Below are 15,316 nucleotides of genomic sequence, written 5' to 3'. Positions count from 1 at the left end.
AATAAACATTATCATCATCAGCATTAGCCACAGCAACGCGGGATGCGTCTGTACTTATCAGGGAGAAAAGAAACGAATTGCGCAAGGTTTATGCGTCTACAGGTGGTTGATCATCACTGCCCGCTATTTGAAGTTTGAAGTTTCCGCAAAACAATTGGAACGACGTCGACGGATGCGCCGTGCCTCATGGCTGTTCAAACCCAGCGGTTAGCTGTTTTCGGGTTTTCACAAGAACTGGACTGGAGACCTTTGTTCTTTGCCGAGCCCATTCCGGCGCACAGGATATGCGACGGATGTGGTTTGCTGCCCAGACTGACCGCTTTTCTGCCGTGTCGTCATGTACTGTGCAGTACCTGCTACGAGCAGTGCGTGGTCGGCGACGAACACTCCTGCCCACTCGACGGCGACGCTTTTCTTGATGAGGACGTTCAGTGGGGAGATTTCCCTTTGGAGAACTTGCTCAAGCGGAAGGTAAGAAGCAAATTCAGTTTAATGAAGAGCTGCAGAAAACAAACTGGACCTGCGAGTTTAGGAATACCAATCCTTTTTTACTGCCAACACAGTATCATGCACCAAGCAAAAATGAAACTAACGTCACCTAATCAAGACAGTTACGCCCGGAACTATATTCCACTGCGTAAGGATATTGCCTGTGTACACCTCCGTACGTTGTGCTGCTAGCACGGTGTAGATTATGAGAGGTGCGTCAACGGCGCCCGTCCCAGCATTGGGGGCGAGGAGTTACGGAGTCGCCATCTGTCGGAAGCGCCTCCCTTGCGTAGTATGAGAGATCACGCGGCGCGCTCCTCATAGGTTTCGCTTACGGCGCTCAATGGAAACACCACGCGGCAGCCCTCCTGAACATTTATGTAGGTACTCTCAAAACGAGGGTAGTTTTTGATTGTCGATTTAATAATCTTGGGCAAACTGAAAGCACAGAATCGTTTACAGACGCCATCTCTATACGAATACGTACAGTGAACGCCACGGCGCGCGATCGCCGCGATGGAGTCTCCCGAACCGGCTTCTTGCGTGAAAGGTAGGCAAATGCTGAAAGTAAACTATGTGAAATATAATGGAAAAGGATAGAAAGTTGGGCGAGTTGGTACGGTAACATGATCTTGGACTGTAGCACGAAGTGACAGACTCCGGACTTATCCTGTCTGCTTCTACTCTGTGTCTGTGTCACTTTACGCTACAGTCCAAGATCATATGTGAAATATGTTCTCATAGTGGGTTGTCTGTATAACCAAATGGAGCATAACAGAATGAAGCTTGAATGCAGCGATCGCAAGGGTTCACAGCGACCGACTGTGCGTCTGCATGCATGTCCGCGCACAATGTTTTGTTTTCGCTGTGAGCACGTTTTTGCACCGTGTCATGAGCTTTAATTAGGCCGCAGCATATGAGCATTTGTCAGTACACAAGCAACCATTGTTGCGGGGACGCTATCAGAACTGTTCAAAAATAATTTCTTTATAGAGACTTCGATGCCTAGCTATGGCAACTGTAATGTGCCGTCGCGCCGATTCAATCTTTATTGTCTTCTAAATTCTTAAACATTTCAATATTATTTCTCAAATTGTGTCACACTGTATGTTTACTGGTGTTCTCAGTGTGCGATTTCCTTCTGCTTCTTTTTTGTAATCCAGTGCATTAATTCATAACACAAACATGACGTGCCTTTTTTTCATGTGCGTCTTACCACTCCCGTTCCGTTCCAGTAAACTTGCCAGTATCTAGCATCAACAAGTTCATAGACCAGTCATGACATTAGCTGGGCAGCGGGCGCGGGTGAACGTCTCTGCGCGTTTTCTGCTACTCACCGAGCATCGCAGTCCTGGTGCCGTAGCAGAAATCTCCCTCACATCTATGCTTGCTGCATACCCGAGTTGCAGCCGATGGCTGTCTGATGGTTCTAAGTTTTGCCAGCCAAGCTTCACGCAGCTCCTTGTCCTGCGGCTACGTGTGAATAAGGCTCACACCGGGCTCCTTGCGTACATCCGGCACTGCGGCACCATGCGGCACTGCGGCACCATGCTGCACGCCTCCAAAGGCAGCCACTACATAATATAGTACTTTCAAATGTTGTCAAGCAGACACCCAAGGTAGTAAAGCCTCGCCACTTAATCAGAATCGCAGTGCAGCTGGGACTTTAAACTTTCGTTTTCAGCTCGCTTCGGCGCTTCCGGAGCAGCCGACACAGCCGCTGTGTCCACGTGATCCCTCATGCCACGTCACGCCGACGGTGGTGCCAGCTTTTCCAGTGATGGAGCTTGCCCCCAATACTACTTTTGCGTGCGCTTCAAACAGTTTCCGTAAGATGGCGCACCCGTGTTGGGGCAGGTATCAGATAAGATATCTGCCCAGAGCTCAATTTAGGCATCTCTGGCTTCCTTGAAGCCCTTGGGTTGAGCGAGAGCAGGGAGAAAGTAAACAATTTCGCAGTAGAGATTAGTAAGCAACGATTGGAATATTGGTGGAAGTTGGTGAAACGATAAATGGAGGAGTACAAAAACAAAGTTCACAAGAGGGGTTCAGAAAGTTTGGTTACGGGAATTCATAGTGGATTTTTTCCTTTTCTTTTTTAACATAGGTAGGACATTAGGCAATATAATAAGAGCTTGGTGGCACAACCCACCATCCCGTTCCAAACAAGGCTCTCATAGCATCCATCTATTAATCCATCCAGAAATCAGGAAAGAAACAATTTATGATAACTCAAAGGGAAGCTCTTTACTTTTTGAAGCGAGGTCAGCATGCCTTAGAACACGCACTTATAAAGCGAGATACAAGGAAAATGAAGCATGTGTTTGCTGCGGCTAAGCTAGGGAAATGATGGAGCATGATTTATTATAATGTGAATATATCTACCCAGTGAAATCGAGGGTTCGACGGAAGCCCATCTGGTCGGGATGAAGCATGAAGCAGTAAAACGATGGACACCAACTAAACGAAGTACTAAAAAGGATTAAATCTAAAGGACGTTTCGGCTTCCCTATGGAAGCCTTGTTCACAATGGCCCATTGAGAACAAGGCTTCTGTAGGGACGCCGAAATGTCTTTTAGATTTAATCCTTTTTAGTACTTCTTTTGGTTGGTGTCCATCGTTTTACTGCTTCATATTTACCCAGTGGTCAATTTAGACCCTTCTGGCCTCCTTGAAGCCCTCGGGTTCAGCGAGAGCATGGGGAAGTAAACATGTCCGCAGTAGAGATTAGTAAGAGGCCATTGGAATATTGGTGAAAGTTGGTGAAACGATAAACAATAGGGGTACAAAAACAAAGTTCACAATAGGGCTTCAAAAAGTTTGGTTATGAGAATTCATAGTGTTTCTTTTTTCTTTTTTTTCGTTTCTTTAACATAGGTAGGACATTAGGTAATATAAGAGCTTGGTGGCGCAACTTACCATGCTGTTCCAAAGAGGGCTCTCATAGCATCCATCCATTAGGGAGCCTACATACATGGCCCGCCCGTATGTAGGCTCTTTAGGGGCCATTGGCGAATGAGTATAGTGTAAGATGAAAGAGTGAATGCGGAGCGGGAGATGGAAGACGCGAGCCCCGAATGGTAGAGACCAACGAGTGTGGCCCCTTCAGTGACGCAAGCGGGAAACTGGTGTCATGCGTGCCTGCCCAACTGCTCGTTTCATACTGTCGTCTGTTCACGTCAGCTCTCGCTCGCGCTTGTTTCATTTGGTCTCGTTCACGCTTGTTTCGATTGTCGAGGTGAGAAAGGAACAAGTGAACAGGTTCACAAAACGATTCATACCACAAGAAACTGTGCAAAAGCAACATGTGTAACAGCACAAAGTACAGAAGTACTCGCAACTGTGTGTGACAAACACGAACGATGGTGTGATGTCAATGTGGCTTCACACTTTAGAAGGAGCTGGTGGCACTGAACATATTGCGCCGCTCCTTTTAGGATGGCTGATATAAACAACCTCCTGAAAGCACTAAATGATGAGGGATCTGGAGTGAGGCTTTCCACAATAACAGCATCACCAAGAGGTGTGCACAAAAATCTCATGCTTGGCATTCACTGACGATATTGTGCTTCTGGCTGAGTCGGCAGCAGACCTGCAGGACCTCCTAGATATCTTCTCCCGAGTTGCGGCTGAGGACTGCCTCAAGTTCAACGCAGAAAAATCGCAATGGATGAGCCGAAACACAACATCTGAAGGATTGACACTCAAGAAGGAAATTCTATAAGAAAGACAGCAACTTATAAGTATCTTGGAACCTCGGAAAACAAGTTGATTCGATAATAAAAAAACCGAACCGTCTAAAAGGTCGACTATGGCATCTATTCCGACACTCGTACAACCCTTATTCAATTGGCGGCACACTGTGGAAAACACTCGCAGTCCCCGCGACAACATACGCAACTGACGCACTAACATACTCGACACAGACAATAAAATGCCTAAACCGGCACGAGGACGAACTTGGACGATGGCTGCTGGAGGGAACATCTTCACAGCCAATGCTGCAGTAACAGGTGAAACGGGCTGGTCACCTTTTGAAATTCGAGAAGCAAGGTCAACATTACAATACATGGGTAGGTTGAAATTTATGCCTGCAGCCAATTACAGCCGCTCAATATACTTACACATGCAGTATAAGGGCATAAAGACCCTCTGGATGCAACGACTCTTCTCTACCAAAACAAAATTCAGCCTAAAGCCAAAGCTCTAGGAAACCAAAAGTGAAAGTGAATGGAGTAAAGTGAACGAATTGATAACAGACAAGACAAGACAAGCACAGACATCTGGTGCACAGCGACCACAAAGAAAAACAGTCTATCTAGCTATGCGAAACATAAACTGGAACCTGGCAGTAAACCATACTACAGGGGGGACAGACCGAGCGCACTATTCTTCCAAGCTCGCACAGGATCTTTGGCCACTCAACGATGACGACATGAACTGTTCGACTCGGACCCTTCGTGCCGTTTGTGCGGTGCCCCCGAAGAAACAGTTGCCCATGTGTTGCAGGTCTGCCCGTGCCTGCATGATAAACCCCGAACACTGCCAAGTTTGACTGAACTATTGGGCCTATCCGCTCAAATAGTTGAGGCACAAATCGATCGGATCCAGTCAACGAAGAGCCTATTGCTGCGGTGGGAATGTCTCTGTAGACAAACCAAAAGCAGACCGGCTGGATTAACGCCCAACACACCCCCTTTGGCAACAGCGTGCACAGGCATGCCACTTCTTGGACACCGATGCACAGACGACGGCTGCGAAGAGTGCAGAGTGGAGCCCAGCCAGATCCACCAACGCGACGGTAGCCAAAGCGTTGGTTGCAGGCTACGAGACGCCACACACACGCCGCCATGCCACTCAGTTGGCGACACCAAACTTTGCTTGGCTCGTCTTGGTGCGGCGCTGTCTGCAAAACTGGTGAATGAAAGGGGGGAGTGCTCATGGATAGTTCTGCGAAATTGTGGTGAAACTCTACAGTGCACGAGCAAAAAAAGCCAGATTGAACTGTGAGAGACGGCAAAAGACTATTTTTCCTGTGGTGCTTAAAACGCCTGCCCTTTATTAAAAGGGACTAGGAAGAAACTTACTTACTAAACACGCGCAAGTTGTCGACGTGCCCTCAGCACGGTGAGGTGCCGCCGTTTGCACACCTCATAATATTCCTATAATGTGGCTGCTAGTTACTTATGAAATAGGGTATATGTCATGCATGGGTTGAGTGTGCAGATCGGAGCTAAATTTAGCCTCTCCCACGGCATTCAGAGTGGCATAGCTCGGCAGTTCGTTTGTCGATCCGATCGAGAGTGGTCACCATAGAGTTTCTAAATAAATACCCTAGAGGGAAATGTGTCGCTAGTGTCTATGGGGGTTCTCCTGAGCGTTGCCTCAACCTACATGGCAATGATGGGAAGTACAGGCTTCGGATTGACTTCAATCTTTAGTCTAGTGGTGTTTGCTTGCGGTGCAGTAAATGAAGCTATATTCAGAGATTATCGTGTAAAATCAAATTTTATTTCTTCAGCATGTTATATAATCTACAACAGATTACATAAACTTTGTATGACTGAGATTGAAGCACGGTTTACCACCAGGGCACACCAGGGTATGCATTCTTCGGCAATTCTGTTCCCGATTTAGCACCAAAGAATACTTTATTATTTTTTACTACAGCAATAACAACTGTGCATGTACTTATATAAAAATACACGGGAATTATTTGTGGAAATAAAATTTTTGTAATGGGAGAAAGTGTTGTGCCTTTGAAAGGAATGCTACCAGTGTCGTCTGCTATGACGCCTGTTCGCTGCGAATGCGAGACTTTTCTTGCAGGCGACAGGCACTTGCGAACTCTCTCGCTCTTCTGAAAGTTTGCGTCGGCTGTCAAGATTGCTGACCGTCTTCAAGTACATTTAAGCACATTTGCTGCAATGCTAGCTAAGACGCTTGTGACCTCCTGCAAGCATGCTTCATTATATTTTATATTGACGTACCGTTTCTGAAGCGTGCGCGAGCAGCTGTTATGCCGTGGCTTTACGCTTGCTCATTTTGTGACAGCAGACTGCAGCCAGGAAGCAGCAACCACGAAGTTTGTGTTCTCAAATGTCCTGAAACACATACTTCAATGAGCACATAAGCGAGCAATGTGCAATGAAGCCCTCGATGAAATTTGATTGTCGAGCCACTATAAGTACAACTGTGTATGTCATGTATCAGTTTCTTGCCCTTCTGACGTTTCATAAAGCACATAACGCTACAGCGCCAACCTAACACATTTAACAAACCAAGGTAAAAAAAGGTCAAAACAAGTTCTTTCAATGTTAAAGATGCTGTCGCTTTCTCTTCAGAGCTTCGACACTACACCGCGACACAAACATCGTCTCAGCCGCTGGCACAGTGCGCTATCGCCACTTTGAGCTACAGAACAAAGGCAGAGAGCTTTGTGTCGCACTTTCCCACTGTGGGTTACAGCAATTGTGCTTGGAGCGAAACCAAAACTGCCAAAAAAGACCTGTAGACTAGTTCACCAGTCAACAGAGTACCAATCCGTACCCTGTACTTCCCATCATTCCCATGATGGTTGAGCGATGCAGTGCCAGATTTCCCTCTAGTTATAGCTATATGAAACTCTATGGGGGTCACTTTTGAGAGCGATCACTTGGCAGTTCGTGCCAAAACATCAGCCACGTCCACACACTGTTAAAGCTACGTGGAAGCTAGATCCTGTCGCGGCATCGAGCAAGCACATGGATGCTTCGAATTGACATTGTTGTAAATTTACATTGTTGTCCGGTATACATTTGTGTGCCCGTAAAGAAATCGCAAACATACCACAAGGCCACTGTTATAACCAAGGTGCAGTAGATCTACGTTTACTATGCTGTCATTGCCAGTGGAAATGTGTTTGATGCCATCGTTATGGTGATTTATTGGCACTCTCTTTGAGAAGGGGTGGTGACAAATAGTCACCCAGCCTGCTTGAGTTAATCAGGCATGCTATGCATGCTTTCATTCTAGCACTCTTGTATACATCTTAATATTTTTTTCTCTTCCTCAAAACTTCTATATCGACCTTGTGTTGCTGCATATGCCTGTAACGCCTTGATATGCCATCTCTTCCCTATAGCTGCTCTTTTACCACCAATACTCCGTCTCTTGCTTATTTCTGCTCCTGACTGGTTGATGCTTCCATTCACTTTACATGCAAGTTTTTCTGGATCGTGTACATTACCTACGGGTTTCACTGGGTGAGTACCTTTGCATTCCGTTAGAATGTGCCGAGTTGTCTCCAGACTTTTGCTGCAGCAGACATATGCCTGATCATGTTGCAAATATTTGCTCCGGGATGTTTTGACCTTAGGCAACCAGCTCGATCCTCTAATAGCAGGGCACTCCCCTTCGTGTTACAGTACAGATTTTTCTAATTCCTGTCTTGTTATTTTTGTAAATCTCCATGGTCTTTTCGTCTCCATTCTTTGCATCCAATGTATTGTGCAGGTTTCCCTCATGACGACTGCTGGTTGTCTGTTCACGCTTTCATTTACTCTGTACTTGTTTGCCATCTTTCTTGACCTCTTCCTCCATTCCATGTCCATGCTTTTCAGGTACAGATACTTGTGCACTGTAGCCACCCATTTATTTTCAGCCATGTTTCTGAGTCTCTTCAAAACTATGCTCTTCAATAGAGCCTCAACCCATGTCACACTGCACTGCCTCATTTTTGGGCTTACTGTGGTCTCCCAAATACAACTGGCCTAGCAGTTTTTCGTTAACTTCCAACCCCAACATATCCTATTCTATGTACAGAATGACATTTGCAAATATTAGCGCTGGCACCATTACTCTTTTTCAGATTCCGCGCACCATATTATATACGGGGTGTCTACCAACCGGGTAAACCGGGAATTATCAGGGAACTTGAATAGTCAGGGAAAACTCAGGGAACTTGTGCTTCTATTAGGGAAAGTTAGCTGTAACTTTAGTGAAAGGGAACGAAAATCACGTTAATGCTGGCTCCAGTAACAGGAATCGCAACGAATCGTCATTGACACCGCGTCATCGGCACGAGGTATTGCCAGAGTAGTTAACGACCGATTTTCCAGACGCCCGATTTTTCGGACGTGCCCGATAATTCGCACGGCTTTGCAGCACCACCACATACCCCATATAGTCAGTGTATATTGCCCTGACTGCAGGTCTGAAATGGCATTAATCAAAGCCACTACCGTCGCCATTTTGATTATCTCGCCGACTCGAACCGCCACTATAGTCGGATACAACTTTAAAAAAAAGGGGGCGTTTACTCCTCCGAGGCGGATGCACACGAGCATCCACCAATGGGCATGCACTCTGCTTCGACGTCATGCGCCAGACGGCCGGTGACCCCGCTGTCGGAGAAGATGGCTGCCCGGGCTTCGAACTGGGCCAAGTCGTGTCAACTGTGCGCGTCAAGGCATCGTCACAGTGAACTCCCAAACTGTTTGTCATTGTCTATCATGCCAGAAATATTACTGCGAGCTTCAATGCGGCATTTCTGCCACGTGCGTTTATCCTAAGCTGTGATCCGGCGAAGAAACATTGCAGTGAGCATCGCTGACGCTGCACTACGCTTTGCCTCAAAACAGGATCCCATGGTGACTGCTGCAAACACACATCCTGCCTGTTTGTTCCATGTGCCTGTTTGTTCCATGTCTTTTATTTCGCTCCTGAGAGGTTGCGCCGGGAAAACTTTGCCAAAGTTTGGTGCCTACTGTCAGCGGCGGGTGTGTTCGTGTACTGTGTCGCTGCGATTCTCGTCGGACGGGGTGAAGTGATGGAGCAAAACCATTCTCAGGAGAAATGAGAAAAGCGTGCATGCATGAAACAAACCTATAAGCATATCAACAGAAAATATTTGCAAAAGAATCCTCTAACGCAAAGATTCGTTGCCGTTAACTTAGCATGAACGATCGTTGTCAGCAGTGAGATAGCCGAGCGTGTAACGGCGGTGTTCGAGCATTGTGTAGCACCGTCGATTTATTGCTTTCCACCAGTGCTCACCGCACGCGCAAGCTGTAGAATGCATGCTGTGGCACAGTCATGCATAAGTTGTGTTGCCAGCACTCAATATGGTTTCCCACAACATGGCTTCACGCGGCTTTTCGATTCTTATGATATGTTGCAATTAAAAATTCCCAAGACAGCGTTAAGAGAATGGTTAAAAAAAAAAAAACATATGAGAAGGTAGGCACAGCAGCTTGTGAACCTGCTCCTATAATACCTCTACCCGTGTCTGTTTGTAAATGTGTGTATGTCTTCTTGCGTGTGTAAATTTTTTTTCATTTCCCACATTTCTTTATATTTGAGTTCTTATTAGTTTTCGTGTTTGTGTGTGAATACATGCCTGCTTCCATGCGTGTTCGCGCTTACTCTTATTTCTGTCCTTTTATTTTATATTAGCGTTTGTTTTTGCTAGTTTTCTTTCAGCAAAGTCTTTACTCGAGTAAAACTCTTGCTTGGGCTAGTTGGTTCATGCTTGAATTGGTAAAGGCAAGGCGCAGAAGACCAGGCCTCAAGAAGAACACAAACGACAAGACAGGAGGTGCCGGTCCTGTCGTTTGTGTTCTTCTTGAGTCCTGGTCTGCGCCTTGCCTTTACTAATTCAAAGTCTTTAACACATTTTCATTAACCAATCTCATTCAGAGCACTAACTCCTGTACACTGCAGGGCTGGCCTCTTCCGTATCATTAAAACCTTTCTCACTGGTCTACCTCGTCTTCTCAATCTGCCTACTCACTGTGTTTTCTGTCCTTGCTTCACGTGTTGTTGCTGCAATGTGATTAACCAACTTGCTCAAAACAAATTTTGATCGCCTATGAAAACAGAAAGGTTTAAAAAAGCGTCATGTGGGTTGCACAGTAACTTTGCCTCTTACCTCTGTTCATGTTTATGCATCAGTGCATGTGGCAGCTCGCCAGAAGTGCACATGAAAGGCTGCATACTACGAAACAACACCTTGCTATGCTGTTGAATTTTTTGTTAGCAAACAGACGGTGTCGTTGCCCATCAAATATGATGGTAAAAATTTTCAACACGAATAACATTGTGCAGTGGGGTGTCGTTTCCTGTCTGACGCTTTAATCATTACAAAGACGTTTTTCAGTGAATGGAGCCCAGCAAAGCAGTGCACTGAGAGCTTTTGCAACTTTCACCATTTATTATTTCACAAATCTCATTGTCTGAACCTGGCCGTCGATCGCTATGCGATGGCTTGTGAATTAAATAATTGCCTCAGTAAAACACATTCAATTTCACTCAGCATCTTTTAGTACAAACAATGCTAGCAGAGCTATTCAGGGTGAATAATTGTGCCTACATTGGTGTTACTTGCCCGGTCAGACAAACAAATACAACAATGGCTGCAGCATGACTGTGATTTGATGTGCAGACTGCAAACGGTGCCTTTCAAGCGTGCCCTCGACTACTGCTATTAATAGCTACCCAAATGAGTCTTCTCAGCCTCACTATAAGCTAATGATGTTGGATAATTGTTCTCTTATTGGCATTACTTGCCTGGGCCAGATAACCAAAATAAAAAATGCCACCACATGAATGTGTGGCATTAGAAGCACCACAATGAAATAAGTCAAATAACGCAAGCAAATCATGTGCGCAGATCGTATTTCAAATAAAAAAAAAGCCAAGTACTGCTAATGCAGTACTGCGTTGCTTGTTTCGTTACTGCCCTCTCTTGTGCTCAAGAAAAAGATCCTGTAAGACAATGTAAAGAAGGCTGCTTATGCTTTCAGAAAGACGAACCTGTGCTCTAGCAGTATTTATTGTCCCCATTGTTCATGAAGCTTAGCAGTGTCTTTAATTTCCAATGTTCTGATGGCTTTTCTACCGAAATCACAATGACCAGTCTTTTTTAAAGTCGTTTTCGGACAAAAACCATATAAAATCCAGTGCTTAAATTTGAAAAGAGGACAAGAAGTGTATCGACAGGACGTGCGCTGTTTAGGTGGATTTGACTCAAACTGTAAAAAAAAAAAAAAGAATCGCATATCTAAGAAATTCGAAACGTATTTACGGAAACACTGTATCGTACTTCACGCGTTCCCTCCTCCCTCCCCCTAATTGATTTTCGACAAAAAATTATTGAAAACCATTTAGGTGTTTCGTGCCTGGAAATGGAGGCACAATGCTTAACTGGCAAATCGCGTGAAACATGGTCTTGGCTTGTAGCGCGAAGTGAAAACGGACACAGAAAGGAGCAGACAGGACGAGCGCTCGTCCTGTCTGCTCCTTTCTGCGTCCGTGTTCACTTCGCGCTACAAGCCAAGGCCATGTTACCGTACCAACTCGCCCAACTGTCTATCCTTTTGCATTACAAATCGCGTGAAGTTTTCTTACAGTCCGTTTTTATTCTTGCAGGTTCACTGCTGGAATAAAGAATACGGCTGCGAGAGTGTGATGGCTGCTTCGGAGATCTGCAAGCACTTTCACCAGGATTGTGGCCACCATTCCACCGGTTGTCCCCGCTGTGCAGCAGTTGTCCGGTGTCGCAATGTGCGGGCACATCTGCAAAGCAACTGCAGGGACCACGTTGCTTTTAGCAGCACCGGACTGGAGACGACGAGATACAAAGAGCAGCAAACAGTTTTGTTGGCTTTGAAGGCAACCATCGAAGAGAGGGTGGGCGAAATGAAGGAGAGGCTTGACAGTTTGTCTTGTGAAAGTAGAGCTCAAAATGATAGAACCAGCGAGCTGCACCACTGTATAAACACGTTAAAGGAAATGTTGTCACAGCCACCAGAGAGTGCCACAAGCCAAGACGCTGCTCCTCAAACTACAGGTGGTGGGTGCGCCATTCAAGGGGACGATAATAATTTGGTCGCAGAAGCTCCCATGCCCTTCAACAGAAGCCAACTTGTGGAAGAAGTGAGAGCTTTAAACCTATCACTGAACAGAACCGTGAAAGTGGAAACCCAGAAGACATCGGAAATGTTGCAGAAGAATGAGCGTGTCATGAACAGTCATCATGCACAATTGAGAGAGCAGTTATCATCAGATAGAGACCTCCTTCAGGGTATTACCTGCAGCGTAGACCGACTGAATGAAACTTTTGGAAAAGAACTCGAACTAGCCACTAAGAGAATCAGTGAACATATGACCACAAATGATGCTCGCGTGGCTGCCGTGAAACAGTGCGATAGGGAAGCAACAGACGAACAATTGAAAATTCTTGCATTCAGCACTAAAAATTTAAAGCGGTATACATTTTTCGCCAAGGGAGTCAAGTCACGGAAAAGATCAGCACTGGCACTAGGCGGTAACACTTACTGTGCAGACCGGATATACCTCTCCGGCTACTGCTTGTCGCCAGCTGTTCATTTTCAAAAAAGCGGGGACTCGGTGCAGCTGTACACTGCCATTCAGATCCACAAGGGAGTAATGGACGAATTCCTGCCATGGCCTTTCTGTAAAGCCGTACGGCTGAGTCTCAGGAATGAATCGACAGGTCTACAGCGTCAGCTTGTGAATAAAGTTTACTATAATCTGGAAAATTTTGATCGACCTGGCACGTCAAGTAACCGACCAGTGTACTTTCCCGATTCTTCGTTTCTCTTGGAAGATCTTGAACAGGACGGCTACGTGGCGAACGATAGACTGCACGTTACATGGGAACTGTTGCCCCCAAGGTTTTCAAATTAATGCCAGCTGGCACATTTTCACCATACTTCACTTGGTCCAATGCAAGACGGCAGCAAATATTCAACATACCGTATTTAGGCGATTGTAAGTCGACTCGAATGTAAGTCGACCCCCCCCCCCCATATCGCGTGTGACAGGAAAAAAAAACATACCCGAGGGCGCATTCGACAACGAAAATTTATTAGTAGCGACATGGTCACTGGACTACTCGTCTTCACTTGTGCCATTGTCCTCACTAGTTCTGCCATCGTCATCGCTGCTATGGTCCCACAGTGTCGTCGTCCAGTGAAATACCACACTTGGCAAACGACTGCACCACGACATCTTGTGGAACAGCAGCCCACGCTGAATGCACCCAACTACACGCAGCCGTCAGGGAGGCTCTTTTGACAGGTCCGGTTGGCGTAAGTTCGCGGTCTTCTGCCACCAGCTACTCGTATACTCACGGCGGAGGTCCTTAAAAGGCGAAAATCCGGGCGGGTTTGTTTCATGGCCATGTTGCACTTCACTGGCAGGGACCGATCACACATTTCAGCGACGTACACCGCAAGCTTGGCCTATAGCCCTGGAAAGCGTCCCGACTTTGGCCCGTGGGAAATTCTTCGCTTGCCGTCACAAGTGAAAATTTTGCTTCGCTGCAGTCGCCACTCTCGCACCACCCGTTCAGAAACACCGAACTTTCGGCCCGCTGCGCAGTGATTTGTTTTTGCGGTGTAAACGACGGCAGCCCTCTTAAACGCTGCTGTGAATGAGCACCGTATGTTTAGTTGGCCTGGAGCACTCATGACGACTGAGGAAGCATGGAAGTAGCACGTAACTGACAGTCAAGTCGAACACGTCTAATGGCATCTTCGGCTGGTCGTCTCTGAGCGCGCTCTCGCGAGCGGCGTTGTCTTCGGCTGGTTGAAAGAGGGTGCGCGCCCTGCATTCGGCTGGTTCTTCTCTATTACACTCCTCCATCTTCGAGCGCTCTGAGGCGCTTCGAGCCCTGTTGTCGGAGCAGTCGTCGAGATTGAAACATCATCGCAGCGCCGCGTCGCTGCTGTTGGCGACGGCCCACTGTAACCTAGGCCACTGCATACTGGCGTCTCGATGAACTCTCGTCCCGCCAGCGAGTCTGCTGGTTTTCCCGGCAGCGCCGGGAGCTTTGGATAGACGAGACATCAGACATTGGTAGTAGTCACGTGGTTTCGCATCTGCCATTTCCTCTTCCGAGAGCGAGTTGCACGTTCTGCTTGTGCGCTTGTTCTCTACCTCTGAGCTCAGGGAACGCCGGATCCGCCTGACTCTGCTTCGGGGGATGGAGGTGACCAGTCAAAGACACCACAAGAGCTACAGGGAAAAAGAAACACGGGAGCGGTGTCTGCTTTTCCATGAATTATCAATACTCCCTGCAAGCGCCGCCGTTCCGGGAGTGGCGCCACGAGTGGAACAGCGGCACTTCCATAAACTATCGACCCCCCCCCATAAGTGTTGTCATTGGTTGTGTGCGCTGTAAAACTCTGAAAAATGTTGAAAAACAAATGCGCGGGATAGTGAAAACTACGGGTAGAGCCACAGAGCAAACATAAAATTGTAACTACGTTGTAGCTCCCCTGATATCTCATTGGTCTCGCTTTTTTGGCGGTGCCATGTGTTGGTTTCGATTGTAAGTCGACCCCCAAAACTTCAGATTTTCAAATTTAATAAATATGGTTCGACTTACATTCATGTAAATACGGTATGTTGCTTAGTTCCCAAACACATATATCATGCCTTAGTTGATGACAGTAAGTGACTGCAGAATAAAGCACCTTGTTTGTATCTTGACTCATTTGTTTTACTTTGCGAAAGTTTGTAAAGTATTGTATCAGTAGTAAAGGGTGTCGTTCTTTGTGCCTTCTAAAGAAATTTGGCAGACTCGCCCATAGTTGATGTCTGCGGAATGCGAAATGTTCACAATTCGTAGAGAATGGCTGCATGTGTAACGCAAATGTTATGTCGCGAATGCTTACTTTGAGGGCATATGCTGCAGCGTTTATAATAAGTCAGGAAAATCTAATGGCAACGTAGAAAGCAAAGTTCCTGAGGCACATACAAAACGACATATACCCAGTGCACATACCCAGTCGCCCCTGTGGCACATAACATTAGTCTG

General features: G+C 46.4%; 1 long non-coding RNA gene across 1 annotated transcript; it reads left to right on the top strand.

The window, feature by feature from the left end:
• Nucleotides 1–14,988, top strand: LOC126544083 (uncharacterized). Its single transcript, XR_011890570.1, has 2 exons — nucleotides 1–471; nucleotides 11,899–14,988. It is a non-coding gene; the product is annotated as an uncharacterized lncRNA (long non-coding RNA).
• Nucleotides 14,989–15,316: the final 328 nt, after the last annotated feature.

The sequence above is a fragment of the Dermacentor andersoni genome, chromosome 10 (genome assembly GCF_023375885.2).
Source record: "Dermacentor andersoni chromosome 10, qqDerAnde1_hic_scaffold, whole genome shotgun sequence".
NCBI lineage: Eukaryota > Metazoa > Arthropoda > Arachnida > Ixodida > Ixodidae > Dermacentor > Dermacentor andersoni.
Note: the sequence above shows the minus strand (reverse complement) of the source record. Positions and strands in the feature narration are given on the sequence as shown.